Below are 18,871 nucleotides of genomic sequence, written 5' to 3' on the forward strand. Positions count from 1 at the left end.
TTTAAATTATAGATTTAAAAAATAGTTTTTTTTAAAAAAATACATAATTAAAAGATAGTTTTTAAAAATAAAAAGAAATATTAGAAACAAAAAATATTGATGGCTTTTTCAAGATCCTGAATATAAATTAGCTTTTCAAAGTTTTTTAACATTACAAAATACTAGCATATTAATAGTATTATATTAGTAATAGTATTGGTATTAGTTTGTTACTGTTACACAGTTACTATTTTAATGTTGCGAATTTTAATTTTTAAATTCTTAATTTCACATTTAAATTCGAAAATTAGAGGAAGGGGATTCTTCGTTGCCTTCTCTAACCTTTGCAGTTTTTTTCAGATTGTTTCTCAATTCGACCGGCTTCGTTAGCTTATTGGGTAGTTTTAGAATTTAGTCTAGATTTGTATGTGGAAGGTTTTCCTTTAAGTTCTAAAAGTATGTAACATGTACATCCTGTTAAACCGTTGATTAGTAAATATTTCACTACATTTATATACATAGCCGGGACAGCCTGGTCGGTAGGGCGCTGAGCCCATGTCCGAGAATTCGTGGGTTCGAACCTCGTCGACCAAAGACTCCCCGTGTAGTAAAGTGACTGATGCACGTTAAATCTGTCGAGTCGCAAAAATCCTCCATGTTCCCATAACAAATCAAGACCTCTGGGGGTACTGGATTGGAGATCGATCGTTCTCTGATTCAGGTCAAAATTACGATCTGTAGATGACTGAATGGATGTATGAATGGGTCCGTCCTATAAACGGGTACGACGCATGGTGTGGCAGAAGTCGAATTCTTGGCCATAGATGGCGCCACTGAAAAACAAGAAACGCTCACTCTGTCTTAAATTTGCTCAGTTTCACCAAGCAGGCTTGCCCGTGTAGCAAGTGGCATTAGTAACAACAACAACATATACATTGCGATTGGAATTATATGCTTTTCGATGCTACTTGGAAATTACATTTGGAATATCGCGAAAAATTAAACATGGTTCGTTTTTCAAATAAGCCCAGTGGTAAGGACATTGCCTCCAGTACTTGGTTCTGCCTCCTAGGCTCGTCCCTTCACGGCTCTTTATTAATTAATCTGAGGAGAAAAAACGGAAATAAGTGGTTCAACAGAAAAACACAAGTGGAAGAAAAAATTTTTTAAAAAAGAAAAAAGAAACCACTAAATAATATTATAAAAAGGTGTAAAATAATACGGACTGTGACAAATTTCTGATTCGGCTCTGGTAAACACATTGTAAAACCAACCTGGAATCATTCCATTGTATGTTCCTCACTGGAAAGCAAAGTTATTCTGGGCAAACTGATAACACTAGGAATTTCAATGAAACACAAATTTAAAAACATTAATTGGAGGACGTTCAATTTTTATCAATTGAAAAAAAATTATATCAATTTTATAGGGAAATTAGACTTTGATATGAGATACCTTTGATCTTTTAGACGTATAAGAGAAATAACTTATTTGTTTTAACCTTCAAAGCAAAGCATTACAACGAAAAAACCAACAGTAATGTTGAATTAAATAAAATTATGATTGATACCTTTAATTCATTATCTTGAGGTTTTTTTTGGTATTGATGATTACTTGATGTTTTATGACACACGCCTACATAAATTTTAATTAAAAATCCTACTGCTAAAGTGTAGAATTCAGTTATAGTGCGAATTACCTAGAGTGATTCGTCAAAGAGAAAAAATTCCAAAGAGAATTCCATTTCTTAAATTGCCTACGTCAGAGGTCGCCAAAGTGGTCTATATAGACCCCCAGGGATCTATTTAACATAAGCAGGGGTCGATCTGAGCCAGGGGTCGAATGCGGGTCGATCCGAACCTGAAGGATCAATTGGTCGAAGGATTATCAGTATTTTTCAGATATGTGACAATTAGAAATAAAAGAAGACTTGGAAATATATACAGGTAATCTTCAAAAATTGAGCGACGATTTTAAACTGCGTTTTGTTGATTTGGAAAACATTGACATCCCTGATTGGATTATTGTGCCATTTTCAGCTCAAATTGAAAACGTGGACATCAACCTGCAAGATGAACTTGCTGAATTATGATGGGAATTTGAAGCAAAGACGCTTTTTAAAAATTTGACTATAAGCAAATTTCGGACAAATATAAATATAATGCAAAAATATGTAATACTTTACGAAATAGCTCAGCCATTTATGATAGCATTTCCAAGTTCGTATATGGTTGAAGCCGGTTTCAGTCACGTAAATTCACTCTTAACTAAGAACAGAAATAAATTAAATGTGGAGTTTCGAGGGGATTTGAGATTAAAATTGACCAATTTTGAACCCAATATAACGAACCTTGCAGGAAAAAAACAGCAGGCACACCCATGTCATTGATTAAGAAGCAATAAATCCGTAGTTACTTTACTTATTATTTCTACTTACTTATAATTACTTATTATTTCGTAAATATTAAGGTATTTATATTTCAACATTAATATATTTTTCATAAAACTATTGTTACACTATGTACTATTACTTTAATAAATGTTCAAAATCATAAAATAAATGTACAAACACAGTATCTAATAGAGTTTTATTTTAATTAACAAGAAATTACTTTTATGGGGGTCGATGGAGATTTCGAAAAATTATGTAAAGGTCGATGATCAAAAAAGTTTGGCAACCCCTGGCCTAAGTAATTTGCTAACTGCCTCGGTAATCTGCACATCACCTACTAGGAATTTGTTAAAATGAAAACGAGATCTTTTCTGAAACCACAGCAATGTTTCTATAAGCTTAAACTATCATCATATTATTCATTCATTTTTCGTTATCTAAAAAGTCAAGTAGCAACAATTAACACATTAGTAAATAGAATCAATCATTAATAACTTTAATCATTAATAATTGATAATGGATATTATCAAAAATGGCTTAAAATATTATTATAATTAAGTAAATTAACATGTTATTTTTTAATACCTAAACAATTTAATAAATGCAGTCAAGCGATCAACAAATTGGTTTACAGAAAAAGAGAAACGTTTCAACTAGAACGATTCGGAAATCGTTTTCTCACCATTTGCCTACATAAATTGCGAAAAATTTGTAATTTCGAGGAATATCCCAGTCAATCAAGAAGATTATCAAGGTAATATGCATAGTAGCGTTTTTCGGTAACAGGTATGTGAGTTATTGTGATGAATCTGATTACACATCACCGTTATTTAATCGCACTTATTTTCTGTAATCAGAAATGTGGAAAATACCTAAGTTGTTTTAACTAAGTCTCCTCCATGACATTTCCTTTCTACCTCTTGACACATTCTCGTTTCCTCTTTTGATTTTTTTTTTTTTTTTTTGCGAAATTTTTATGATATAGTACCATTTCAAAGCAGTACACGTTTTAAAAAAAATAATTTCTTTAAATAAAGGCACCGCGTTGTTATATTAAGAGAAGTATTTCTTCTTAATTTTTAAAACTTCTATATTATATTTTTCTTAAAAATGTGAAGCTATAAAATTATGCAATTAGCATTTTTGTATAGATTACTCAATATTATCTGGTTTTAAACTTTTTAAAATTTACTATTTGTTATTGTTTGAATAGATAAAATCTGATTGTCTTTTATTTATTTATTGTTTATTTATTTGCTAATTTATCTATTGTTTATTTCTTTATTTATAAACATATTTATTTATTTATGGTTTATTGATTTATTGTTTATTCATTTATTGTTTATTTATTTACTTATAAATATATTTATTTATTCATTTATTTATTTATTAGAATTTACTAGTCCGTTTCTCAGCTTATTGTACCTAATTAAGGCCGTTTACATTATATAGACCAGTGGTTTCCAACTGGCAGCCCGGGGGCCGCATCCGGCCCGCGAAACCCTTTTTTGTGACCCGCAAACTAAAATATATTAGTTGCAAAATTTTTTGCGGACAATTTTCGTAAAAAATCTGTATGGGTTTAAAATACTTTTCTCGTTAATAAAAACCTATTTTCTTCGTTTCTGTGAAATTTATCATACCAACGGTGCAAAAAAAATTATTTCTCAGGTTTTGCATCCAAGAAAATATTTATTCAAATACAAAAATGATCGTGTATGTTGATCTTTTCTATTTCATTTTTTTGTATTTTGTGAATATAATTTAACATGTGTGTATCAGATATTTTCTCGAAGAAATTCTCCGATTTAACTTTTTGAAACCACTCATTTTGGACGAAAATATTTGCACACACACTTATAAATTTTAAATTTAAAATGTAAATATCTATTCTCTGGTGGTTGCAGCAGACAAACCTCAATTTTCCCATTGAACATTTTGTGTCCTACTATGTAAGTTTAAATACCAACCTTTTTAAAGTTTTGCATCTTAACAATTAGATATCTGTTGCACATTAATTGCTTAATACATAGGTGCACATTAAAGTTATTGTAGCCCGAATTTTTTAATAAGCAATTAAATATATTTTAAAATCTACTTCTTATTTTAATTTGAAATTCAATACTTTTGTTTTGTACAACTTGGTAAAAATCTGACAGTAATATGTAATGTTCCTTCAAACATAAAAGAGTCCTATATAAAATTTTGATGAAGTTGCGGCCCACCATTTGATTTGTGTTTTTACTGTGACCCCCGGCCTCATGTAAGTTGGAAGCCCCTGATATAGACTGTATCTGATACCAGATCAACTTTTAGTTCAGCATTCAATTTGAACGGATTGAAAACTTGATCAGTTATTTAAAGCAGTTAAAATAAAACATTACAAAGTCATTTAACTGAAAGAAAAAAGTATTTTTTTGTTAACTAAAAAATATCTTTGTTCCACATGCTGCGCAATTAAAAATAATTGTTAAATATTATTTTTTATAACATCAGTGAATAAATGAAGAGTTTCGATAAACGAGATTTTAATGCTGGTTATATAATTATTCACTGTGAATTCTCCACATTTCACATTTCATGTTTTGATTGCAATACGAAATAACACAAAAGAATTTAAAATAATACTGAATGATTATAACAATAAAGGGTTTTAATACTAGCTGCCACGTAATATTAACCTCTCAAATAACATACCAAAATTAATTATACAAATAACCTTTACGTGAAGTGATGTATTGGGATATTGATTTAATATGAGTCCCCATTTTCAACAACTTGACCCAAAACTAATTTATTAATAATGTTTTAAAAACACACCATCCACAAAAGCATTATAATTATAAATATGTTACGCGACCTCGCGACAATGAAAATTTCCAAATGACTTCATATTCAAGTATGCATAAAATTATTATTAAAATATTCATGTAATTAATTATTCAATGGAAACATTCTGTTCGGTGTAATTGTATAAATTAGTTTTGTTACGTGAATATTTATAATTTAGGTTTTGTCACACTGTTACAACTATTAAAGTCAAGATAAATAACATAATTTAACTACTGAACTCGATCCCAAATGAATGTTTTATCTTATTTTGAGCTATAATGCACTCTGTTTTATTTTTAATTATTTTGAACCCCATTCAGTTTCCTTAATTATTTAATTTGCATTTATTTTTTTATCTATTATCTATTATTTATCTATTTATTTTTTATTTTCGTTCAAAAACATTATAGTTAATTTATTTTAGAATACACTGTTGTTACGTGATGTGAAAAAAAAAACTATAATTTTTCGCAATATTTTTTGATAAATCTATTTTTTGATAAAAGGAAAATATACTTTTATTTTGAAAAGTATCAGCTTGGTATTCTTCAGTTTTAAATTAAATTTTAATTTGTAAAAGAATTTAATTTTATGCAAAAATTAAGTTGAGTGATAAAAAGAATTGTGACTGAAACACTGATGTTTACATTAAAACTATCATAATTGCCGTCAACGTGTCAAAATACTTATGCACGCAGCCCTTCAGTCAAAACGGTTGATCTCCCCTAATATGAATTACAATAAAAATAGTTATTTGTCTTTTATAAGATATTTTTATATCATATCACTTTACAAATAAAATTAACCTTAAGCTAAATTTTCAATATACTGTAAGATAGCGAGATGTTTCTCGTATTAAGATAAATTACATTTGAATGTGGTAAGCCGGTAAGTGCATACAATGTTCCAATTTAGTACTTTTTTTCTAAATTTCGCCGCTCCATCGCAATTAATAATTCCTTGATAAGAAAAAATTTTAATAATTTAAATTAAAATATATAGATTAAAGTACACAAACTGAAATACATAAATTAAAATATATAAATTAAAATATATAAATTAAAATATATAAATTAAAATATATAAATTAAAATATATAAATTAAAATATATAAATTAAAATACATGAATTAAAATATATAAATTAATAATGAACAATAAATACCCGAAAAACGAACGATATGCTTCCGAATGTCTCTTCGCAGTATTCTTGTCTCATATTATAATAAGATAGCGCGCATTTATGAATCTTGTAGAGGGTGCACCTTAGTCTATGTACGCAACTGTTGCGAAATATGAATAGAGAGTTCGTCTTCCATGGAGGTAAATCGGGTTCGAATCCCAGCAATGGCTGGTCGATACGAGTCAGTAATAGACGAATCATGGGTTAGAGTTCCCTTGTCATCAGGCTAACCGGGGGAAGTTTTGTGGTTTTCCTCTCCATGTAACGCAAATACGGGTTAATTCTGTCATAGGTAAATCTCTCCAAATACTTGATCCAGTAGTTCCCTTGTCTCTTATAATAGATTTTTATCTATTTCATTATTTTATAAAAATATATTTCCTAAAATTTATTTCTTCAACTGTTATATTATGTAATGAAAAGTAAATTTAAATAAAATATTTTTAATTGCACTCTATGCTCATTTAAATTGCAAGTAATATTTATTTAGTTACTGATATTAATATTCTTGGAAGGTAAAAATTTAAACGAGTATAAGTTGAAGCTGGAGACGGAGTAAAGCTGTCAGAAAAGTCTGGAGTCTAGTCAAAGTTGAGCGTTTCAAATACCGACTTCAAAATTCTGTTTTTATGACTTAAAAATGCATCGCTAAAATCTGTTGTAAAAATCATGTTTTATTCTTCATAGAATATTTTGCTTTCACCAAATTACCTAAAAAACAAACACCCTCTTCTTCCAATTTTTACTATACCGTTTTCTCCCCCATGTGCCACAAAAATCCTAATATCCTATTCCTCTTTGGTTTTAAAGTCCTTTTCAGGCATGTAAGCAAAATTAAATTTCAACCACTTAAAGATCTTTTCAGTGTAATGAAAATCTCTGGGGCATTTACCATATTACCTTGCCAATGCCACTTGGCTTCATGAAACGAACCAGACGAGGCTTGAAATTTGCATTAAAATTTAGATTAAAGGAACACGATAGATATGTCCGTTAACAAGAATTCGATAAATCGTCTATGCCGCGCATTGTTGGAGTCTTGGGCATAAATTCGATTTCAATAATGTCAGAATTCTTTCCACCCCTGTCAAATCAACCGATCTCGATGTTCTGGAATTCACATGAATGCCGATTCCCTTGTTACCGACAAGAGTTACTCGCAACCTCTCCATAGCTTTTGGAAATGCATTTTGCTATAATTTACCTAAGTCACTGCGGTTTTTTTTTTAAATTTTCTATATTTATTTTTCATTTTCTGTTTCACTCTCGGCTTATTTTTCAGTTTCGTTTTAAAGCTTTCTTTCTCATTTTTCGTTGACAACTTAATATTTTACGCTTGAAATCATTTTTGTTTTCCACATTCACATCTAGCGGGGATCTATTTCACAGAGAGTGGGCGTTTATTTTTGAGCGATCGAAGCATGCCAAGATTGATTGTAATCTTCAAAATTTTTGAAGCAATCGAAGTTAAATATTTATCTGTTACAGCTTTAATTCCATAAAAAGAATGTCAAAAATGGACTTCATTTTGGTGCAAAGACTATGAAGGACAAAACGTCATTGAATGCGTCATTGAATGACAAAACGTCATATGTATTTATATCAGGTTATCTAGAGTTATTTTGATTGGTTATCTAGAGCCGTTTTTCCTCCACCCCCTTAGAACACCTCTGTCAAAAAAGAACATTACATTAAATACAGCAACAATTTAAGTTTTACTTAAAGCCCTTACAAGTTTTCTACTTGTGAACCATTGGTTAAATGTCAGTCCATCTCCTGCCAGTCTTTACTCAAAGTGACATTATCAACAATCGTGACAAGAGAATTTGTGACAGGGCTGTTCCTAGCTAAAAACAATGTATGTGAGGGAGGGGTAAGAAAATTTAGCGGCGCCACACAACTGGATGAAATATGTATTTATTTCTTCATGTCACCTTAGTAAGAGAGAATACTATTCATGTGCTTTTAACAGCAACTTTTTACTAGAATATAATTTATCACTTTTTTTATAAAAATATTTAGACATTAGTACGTTTTATCCATTAAGTTTTGTTCATAATTTGTGAAAAAAATTACCGAAATAACGTTTCTTGTTTGAAAAATTTTCTTATTCAATATTCTTCCCACAATATCGTAAGATAATATTCCTAGTAGATCACAGAAGGTAAGCATCGCTAGCTGCGGTCAGTGAGCTAGTAAGTGACTATTTTGAACAGCCTGAGAAGGAATCGAGGTTGTGCGGTATTGATACTTGTTAAACTGTACTACCGAAAAGTGCTCTCAAGCCGTCGGGTTATCGCTACAGGAAATTTTCCCTTTATTGTCCTCAATAACCCATTGTGCATCTCTACTACTGCGCAAATGAAGTACTCAACTACTACTATTCCATAATAAATGTAAAGAATTTTTTTTTCAATTTAAGTGCTTCACCTTCGTTCAACTTTCAATCACCAGCTAGCTCCCATATATGCTTTCATAAGATTACCTAAGTTTACTTGTTGTTGATTTATGTCAGTTAAGGCAGAGGGGGTGCGATTGTTCTTGTTTTCCAGTGGCGACATCTATGACCAAGAATTCGACTTCTGCCACACCATACGTCACACCCGTTTATAGAGCAAACCCATTCATACATCCATTCATTCATCCACATATCGTAATTTTTAGACCTGAATCAGAGAACGGTCGATCTCCAATCCAGTACCCCCAGAGGTTTTGATCTGTTATGGGAACATGGAGGACTTTTGCGACTCAACAGATTTAACGCGCATCAGTCACTTTTACTACACAGGGGGTCTTTGGTCGGCGGGGTTCGAACCCACGAACTCTCGGACATGGGCCCAGTGCCCTACCGACCAGGCTATCCCGAAGTTTACTTGAGATTAGTAAATGATAGACTTCGCTGGCAGACCTTCAGGTTGTCTTTCATTACTTCAATTTTTCATTACTGTCTCCCATTGCGCATCTCTACTGCTACGTAAATGGAGTACTACTACAACTATTCCATAATAAATATTTCAAAAAATTTCAATTCGTGTGGTCCACCTTCTTTCAACTTTAATCACCAGCCCCCATAACTGCCCTTATGAGATTAACTTCGCAACCTTACCTCTCATATTTTGCCCTAGTTTTAGTCAATAGTCCCGTTTTTATACCTAAACTTATTCTTTGTTCATTTTTTACGTATATTATAAGCTAGCGCACTGTCCGTTCTTTTCAAACATCTTCGCTGGCTCATTTCACCGGCCAAAGGTTTTATAGATTGGTTTGAATTAGTTTTTATTAATTTGGTTGGAGTTTAAAACTGGTAAAATTAAAAATTCTCGAAACGTTAGGTATTCATATTGCGTATGTAATTTGAATTTTCTATTTTGAACCACTGAATTTTGTTCTGTCTCTTATATAAAATTTTTAAAAAAGGGGGAATTTTGCAAATACAGAAGATTGTCTAAGAACGTATAGAAAATCATCAGTAAGAGAATTTTAAAAAAAACCCTATTTCTTTGCAGAAGTCCGATAATTAAAATCCGCGAATTCTTCGCAGAAGGCTGCAAATTTTTTAAAACGAAAAAAGACTACATGCCATCTTAACTTCCCAAAAACGGCAGGGGGATATGATTTTTTTTTCATTGACCAAAAAAAATGAAATATTTCTCTCAACAAGTAATACGAAATTTGAAAAAAAAAATAATTGCTTGGATCTTTTTTATCTTGAAACATACAAGTGAAAACAAAAATAAATAAACAAATGGAAAAAAATAAATAAATAATAAAAAAGCTATAATTTTACTATGGTCAGTTTTTATCCATAAGAATCTAATGACAGATTAAAAAAAAAACGAAATTAAAAAATTTAATAACTATAGAACTAATTCGAAATTTAAACCAAGTACCTATTGCACATCTTCAATCTTATTCTTATCCATATCCATATCAGGCATGGAACAATACGGATACGATCGATAAACAGTACGTGGTTGCAAAAAAATATTACTCACGTGATCAAAGTAAATTAATTTTGAAATAAGTTTATAATAAATTGTAAATCACGTAGCGTGGTTGCAAACTTAAAGTTAGACTGTTAATCATAGTTATACAAATGTGCAGGAAATGGTTTAAAAAAAGAACAAAAATGCTTTATTGGTAAATTTGGCAGCCGTTCTTTTGCAGGTCGAATAATATTTTATAACCGTCGTTAAACAGCCGACCCAATTTTAAGGGTTTACCACTGCTAATGTTCAACTGCTTGTCCTTGTTGTTTTGAACCCACTCCAGAAGACGAGGGAACATTTGGATCAAGTATTGGGAGTAATTTACCCTCATGGAGAATATCTTAATGGAATTAGCCTGCATATTTGTTATGTGGAAAGGAAAATCGCGAAAACCTCTTACGGTTAGCCTGACGGCAAGGGGTCTTTACCCCATCAGGGGCGGGATTCGTATCGACGTGCCATCGCTGGGATTCGAACTCTGTTCACCTCATTGGAAGGCGAAAGCTCTATATTCTGGATCACCTCGGCTCCAATTAAATAGTATTGATAGTGAATTCGATATATTATTCGTTCAAAATTTGAAAGTTAAAAGAAACATAATTGGATACTAGAAAACGACGAGTATGTCAGGCAGTCACACACGTGACGTCGTTTATTCAATTAAACCAGATCCAAAAATTTATGCAGCGGGATTAAAAATCCAAGCGTGGAAGCTGTAACGTTGACACACCATTCACAACCACGTGATAAGTTGCTAGTACCCAAATATAAGTGATCTATGTACTTTTTCAATTACCCATGACATTTAGAATAACTTTTCCTCTTTAATTTTCCTTTAAAGAAAAATAAGCATAATTAAAGAGAGTAAGCATACAATTTTAAAATTAAGCACTGAAGACATTGGTAAGATATTTTTGTAAATGCATTTTGAATAGTATTTATGTCTTATTGTTTTTATTTAAACTTGAACATAAATTACAACGTCCCGGAAATAATAAATAAATAATAATAATGAATAGAATAAAAAATTTTACAATTTTGGTCTACGAAACCCAGATGCGAATATTTTTCATCTTGACAGTTTAATAAATCGGTTTCCTTTAAATTGAATTAATTTTAAACAGTAAGCGTCCTAAAAAAGTAGTAAACCAATCAATTAAAAAAAAAACTTTAAGAAAATGATGAATTTTATTACATGTGATGATTTTTCTTTCCGATATTTTCAGTAACAATGGTTGTTCTCATCATAATAGTTTTTTTTTTCGTGATACATTTATGGTTCATAAGCATTATTTTTCTTGAACTTTTGAATTTGCAATGCCCTCTATCACGATGATTCGTTTCATATCGCTTTTTTTCCTATTTAATTTTGAACAATAAAATAAAACCACACTACAGGCATTTTCTATTATTTAAAAAACTTCTTAAATCTTGTATTGTTTACTATTATTTTTATTTATTTAATTATTTTTATCTACTTTTTTGTCTGTTTGCCTAATACTTTCTGCAATACTGTATATTTTAATATTCTTTCGGTAAATATAATTAAATTTAAAATTTTATTTTTGCCAAAAAATAAATATCGTTAAAAAAAGTATTTGGTCCCCTTTTTTCTAATTTTATTCCATTTTTCACTGTCAAGCTCACTTCCCTTTTCAGTCCTTTTTCGAGCTGGAAAAAATGTTGGAAGCCGTACTGTTTTTATAAAGGAATCGACTTCTTTGTTTTCTGAAAAGCGAAACACTAACTTGTTAATTAAAAAAAAGCGTGGAATATTATTTTTAGCACACACTTTTTCACATTTTATACAAAACTTGTAGTTGTTATTAAATAGAACACCAAAAACTACTGAAAATGCGTTTGTTAATCGTTTCTTTAAACTGTTAATTTCTCGCGCTCTGTGAATATTTATAATTTAAAAACTAAAAAGATTAAGCAAAGGATATGAAGACGTTTTATACTAAAAAAGAGTTGTTAAATTTTGTTCGTAAAATATGAAAGCTAATTTTGATATAAAGCCGCCTAAATTAAAAGTACATTTAATATAACCTTATTAACAAATGTGCTCTCGTGGTATAAATAAAGCCATCAAATGGAGTCAAATTAAAATTTGTTTACGAGGATTATATTTTCTAATCTATATGCAAAATTTGAGCTCGAGCTGCAGCTTCCTTATCAATAACAGGTCATATAACAGCCTATTACGCCAATGCAGGAAAATTAATTCCTCCCCCCTATGTTTCTGCTGATTCTCGTGTAAAATGATCTCTTGAATATGTTCTCTGTTTCCGCTATCATTCATCGTTTTCTGGAAGAAAGCCCCCCGTCCTATATTTAGCATTTTTCGATAATAGTGAAGCCATTAATTTGAGTCAGATGAGAAGAGAGGATTATTTTAAGCATTGAGTTTCTTCGGGAGTGTTAGAGAGGCAAAAAGTGCAATAGTGAACATATTACCTTCAATTTTTGAGAAAAGGGTTAAGTTTGGGGGAAATTTAACACTAAAACGGTCAAAGTGGTCAGTTTAATCACAGATCGATTTTGAAAGGCGTGAAGTCCTAAATTATGAAATTTGTTGAACAGCCCACCCAATTTTTGGGTTTACGACTACTAATGCTCAACTACGTAGCCTTGCAATTTTGAACCCAATCCAGAAGACAAGGGAACTCCTGGATCAAGTACTGAAAGAAAATTTACCTTCGTGGTGGACTTTTTGATGGAACTAACCCTCAATTGCGTTACACGAAGAGGAAGAACGCTAGAACCTCCCACGGTCAGCCTGACGCCATGGGACTCTAGTCCGTGATCCGTCTACCACTGAGGATATTTCACGTCAGCAGTGTGGTCGGTGCAAGCCGGATGCGGAATTCGTATCGATGAGACATTGCTGGGATTCGAACCCGGTTCACCTCAATGGAAGACCAGCTCACTTGACTGTCGTGACTTGTTGAAGACTTCATAAGCATTAAAGAAAAAAATTATTAGGTTATATAATAAGCACTTTAACCCTTTACGTCCGGCAGATACAATAAGTGGGCCAGAATGGCTTCAACATGCTAAGCGCTGTAAGCAAAAGGTTGAATGAAGTTTTATCTAGATCTACCATAGTGGTTAAAATGACAGCTTAACAGATTTCTGAATATTACTCAAGTTTAGCTTATTTTTTTCCTCCATTACTTATCTTTATTTATTTTATCTCACCCAGCTGAGTGGATAGACCCGCTATAAGTTCTCTTTTTTTCATGAAATAAATCCATACGGCGAATTTTATTTTTTTATCCTATATATTACAGCTATAAATTCCTGGATTTTTTTAAAACGATTACTTTTCTTTAAAGCTTCACGAATTTCTTGAAAATCCTTTATTTAGAGCTTTGTCAACGAATTGAGATTGTCATGTCGTTCTTGAAAGAAACAACCTGCGTGACCCTTGACTTTTTGGAATCTACAAATAAGTTATAAACGCTGTCAATGCTCTTTCTGCCGAAACAAAACAATACTGTTCCTCACGATGAAAACTTATTTGTTAAAATTGATTTAGAAAGTTTCGCTAATAGCTTTTTTTTTCAAATACTTTACTACGATATATAATTGTTTTTTGATGATATTAAATGAAAAAAATTAAGATAAATTTTATATATCAAACATAATACCATTAAAACTGCAGAATGGTTATCAAAAATTACCTTTCCTACCTTTTTGTAATGATAATCGAATAAAATCGAATATTTATTCCAGTTTTCTTATTGCAATCAAAATAACTGTAATGGTGGTTTAAGTATTGGTGTCAATTTGTAAAAATTATATTATTACTTTATAATTTTTTCCTGTAATTATGCTCTATATATTTCAGTTTCTAGGCTGAATTTCATTCCCCCAAATAATCAAAATATGAAGTTATGTGGTATAAGGGTGAGGGGGAGAGGTCCTGATGACCTCACAAGTAGGTTTGCAAGATTCACTGCATGGCGGTTCTAATAAACTATATTTCATATTATATTATACCATGTACTAGTAGTTAAAACACGAACTAGAATTGACTAAAAATACTACTGAAAATATTAAAGCATGAACTAGAACATAATTAAAACACAACTCTGTTTGAAAAACTACCAATACTAACTTTAAAAACTTAACAACTTTTCAATAATTTTAAGCATAACAGTTCTACCAAATAAAAAGACATCATACTCAAGAACAAATCAAAAACTGAAAAAACATCGGTGGCGTAACTAGATCACTTAAAAAATACAACAATAACGAAGGCACAACTATATCACCCATCGTTTTGTAATTTATTATCGTTTTCAAATTCCAGAAAAATAAATTATCTAGATCATCGCTTTTAACACTAGTCACCGCCAGGGACCAACTAGTTCACCTTTTTACATAAGTATAATTTCAAGTATCTCGAGATTTATGGTCATACAGTCAAAATTCAAGGCAATATGTAAGTTAAATCCACTCTCATATATATAATAAATATATATGAGAGTGGATTTAATTTTTCACTTCACACGTCCTCTTTTCCTCTTACACGTTTGCACTTCAAGAACTTATACGTTTAGAGAAATTTTTCAGATTTTACGAAAATAGGTATCGTGGTAAATTTTTTATTAAAATGCTAATTTTAAACCTATGCTAACATTTGAAACAAAACAAATATGTTTATTTGCACAATGGCGCTTTTAATGAATGCTAAAACAAATTAGCAACTTTATTATTATTGTGTTAGCAATTAAAACGTTCTGTTGCTGGCCAAATGAACGACTCTTTTAAGGATTTTGTTTTCACCAAAACGAACTTTAACTGTTATAATTTTTTTTTATTTTTTGCATTAAAATAATGCACTGATCTAAAACAGTAAATAATACATTTTAATGCAAAAACTGAAAGTTAATAAAGTAATAGCAGTGCTGAAGAACTAAAAGACATCATAACCAAGTAAGTGATAAACAAGTAAGTTGAAAATTTAAAATCAGTCAGTAGCACATTTAATTGGTAATTAACATATTATTTTGATAACCAATCAGTTTTATTTAACTATTTTAAGCCTAGGTGAAATATTTTATTTTTTGCAGCTAAAATGTTTTATTTTCTTAATATTTAGACTCAGGACTTAAGACTTAACTAACTTAGTCTTAAATGCAAGTACACAAGCTTATAATTTACGTCCGTTTAATGTCTCTAGCCGCTGTTGGTGTTCAACTTCTTGGCATTGAAATTGTGCCACTAAACCTTACATACAATTAATCAAGGTGAGGAAAATTTGGATTACTTTTTATGAATTTTATATTTTTATTTAAAGCAGGGTAATATGCTGTTAGATAATGAAACATTTAATAAAAAGTGTTGGGGAGGGTTGTTGGGTGTGATTCATATGTGTTTCCAATAGTTTGATAGGATATAGGAACAAAATTCTTTAATCATACAAACGAACACAAAGTGCATCTTATACGGGAAATCTCGACCTTCCACTAGCCGTAACAGCCGAAGAATATTTCATTGAACTATAATGCTCAAGCCGGCCAGGTGGCCAAGCGGTTAGCGCGCCTGACCGTGAAGCCGATTGCTGCGGATTCGAATCCCGATCTGGGCATAGATGTTTCTCTCTTTGTGTTGTCCTCTGTTGTGTGTGACACACCTCATGAACGGGTTTGTGGCAGTGTGGCGTGGGTAATGTTGCTCGCCTCCGTGACTTTGGTTCACAGGTGCCCACTGGGTAACGTAAAAGGAGTAACAATTCCGGCATCTTCTAAGGCGAAGAAGCAAGTTCAGTGCCTGCCATTTGAAAAAAAAAACTACAATACTCAAGGAAGATCATCCACACTGCGTCATCACGACGCGTTTCTTAAAGTTTCTCCTGAGTGAACTGCCTTCAGCGCCCTCTAGCAACAGTTACCGGAAATTGTTAGTTGATTCAGTAAAAGTGAATAGTTGACACTCTACGGTATATTTTGGAGTGTCTCTGCCAAATTATTACTTATTTCTGTACGATTATATTTGTAGCGTGAATAAATGAATCATAAATCTTTGTGATTTTATTGTTTTAAAGTTGTATTTTTATGCTTCATTCCAATCAAAATTATTGAATCAAGATTGAATTGCGTGAGTTTATGTTAGTGATTCTAATTTTTTTCATATTGTGCAACTATGTAGAAACATTGAATTTTCTAATCAATTTCAAATCTTTTATTTTACATTTTATTTCTATAGTACATGAAAAAATATTTATTTCATATTTTTATTTACTGTTATTTACTTTAATTTCTAATGTAATAAATTCTACTATTAACAGAAAAAAAAATTTACGCTTTTTGCAATTTATTCTTTAGTTTAAAAGAAGTAATTGTACACGTCATTCATATAAATATGTATTCTGTTTAAAAGTGAAGGAATTTAAGAACAAGAAAATGGTATACAAAATAAATCGTAATTTACTTAGCAAAATGTTTGTTTTTTTTGTCTTCATTAATAAACGACATCCTTAACGAATTAACATCTAAGCATTTCACCGATCTAAAATAAAACAAATTATTATAAAGAACTTTATAAATTTAATTAAAAAAAATAATAATAGAAAATGATAATCTCATCAATTCATCTATCTAACTGATGGTTAAGATTTTTGCCGTAGCGTTGTGCTTTAAGGCATGACAGTTGCCCTTTAGGTGCCCATCTATAAAAAGAAAAAGTGAAAAAAACGTGTATTTTTATATAGTCTAGCATTAGAGAGGAAAATCTTTATATACTTCTCTGTAGAGATTTCCTGTCGTGTAAACAAAGTTGAAATTCGATTATGCAGAGCTACAGTGTCAAAAAAATAATAATTTTGAACAATATATAATTAAAAAGCTTTAGTATTCTAGTTTATAAATTTAAGCGTCCTGAAATTTTAAAGCCATTAAGACGCATAATAGTAAGCATATTATGTTATATTTATGTTTTAAAATAGCTGTGACGGTTTAAATATAATATTTCTTTAATTTTTGATTATTTATGCAATCTTACATATTTGCTTCCAGTCTACGTTTTTAATGCTGCATTAAAACTATGAGCTTAGCGAATATAAATTATAGATTTCATTTTTTTTTTCAAAATTTGATCTACTTTTTTTTTACTCTATAACAACGGGTTTCATTAATAAAATTTTGCATTCTCGATATTACGTCCGAATTATATGATGTCTGAAAGTGGCGATTATTTACAAACAATCCCATGGAGATTTGCAACAGTAAAATAAATAAAAAAGCACGATCCAAATCGGTGATCTTGTTCTCGATTTATCAGAGAACATGCATACAGGCAGATAAATTTTAGCGTTCCATAGGGATGAAATTCAAACATTAATATTTTGATCAGCTTTATGATTGCAAAATCATCCATAATAATATTTTTTGCGTAATATTGTTTATACCTATGACTTCGTTTATAATTTTGATTCATTATTTAATAATTAATTATTTTCCCATGTGAGATAATTTAGCAATTTTGTGCAATTTTAATTTCTAATTTAGCTTTATAATTTTAAAAAAAATCATTTAGTCTTCATTATTTTAATTGAATGGGTCGACTGGTTCTGCTTTACGGAAAATTTATCTTTCATGTGAAGTTTTAATACATTAAATGAAAATTGTAACATTAGTAACAAAATATATCACAAAAATATGACGTCGGAAAATGACGATTATTTGCAACAAACCAAGCCATAAAGATTTGCAATTGAAAAAAAAAACCGATCCAAATTATTGATCTTGTTCTCGATTTATTAGAGAACATGCATACTGGCAGATAAATTTTAGGATTCTATTGGGAAGAAAGTCAAACATTAATATTTTAATCAGTTTTATGATTGCAACATCATCCATAATAATATTTTTTAGCGTATTATTGTTTATATCCATGAATTCATTATAATTTTTAGTTATTATTTAATAATTAAATATTTTCCCATATGAGATAATTCAGCAATTGTGTGAAAAGGCACGATCCAAATTATTGATCTTGTTCCTGATTTATTAGAGAACATACTTACAGTCAGATACATTTTAGGATTCTATTGGGAAGAAATTCAAACATTAATATTTTGATCAGTTTTATGATTGCAAAATCATCCATAATAATATTTTTCGCGTAATATTGTTTATACCTATGACTTCGTTTATAATTTTGATTCATTATTTAATAATTAATTATTTTCTCATGTGAGATAATTTAGCAATTGTGTGAAATTTTAATTTCCAATTTAGCTTTACAATTTAAAAAAAGTTATTTTGTTTTCATTATTTTAATTGAATGCGTAAAGTGAATCCGTTTTACGGAAAATGTATTATATATGTGAAGTTTTAATGTATAAATTAAAATTGTAACAATGGTAACTAAATATATATATCATAAAAATATGATGTGGAAAAGTGACGATTATTAACAAACCATGCCATAAAGATTTTCAGTACATACAAACAGACTTTCACCTAATACAGAGTAATTCTAAACT

At 30.4% G+C, this 18,871-nt stretch overlaps 1 protein-coding gene across 9 annotated transcripts in view; it reads left to right on the plus strand.

The window, feature by feature from the left end:
* Window positions 1–18,871, plus strand: part of LOC107448148 (G protein-coupled receptor dmsr-1) — a 430,440-nt gene that overhangs the window by 348,562 nt on the left and 63,007 nt on the right. The window lies entirely within an intron of this gene.

This window comes from Parasteatoda tepidariorum, chromosome 1 (genome assembly GCF_982258835.1).
Source record: "Parasteatoda tepidariorum strain Cologne lab strain chromosome 1, Ptep-v5.0, whole genome shotgun sequence".
In the NCBI taxonomy this organism is placed as follows: Eukaryota; Metazoa; Arthropoda; class Arachnida; order Araneae; family Theridiidae; genus Parasteatoda; species Parasteatoda tepidariorum.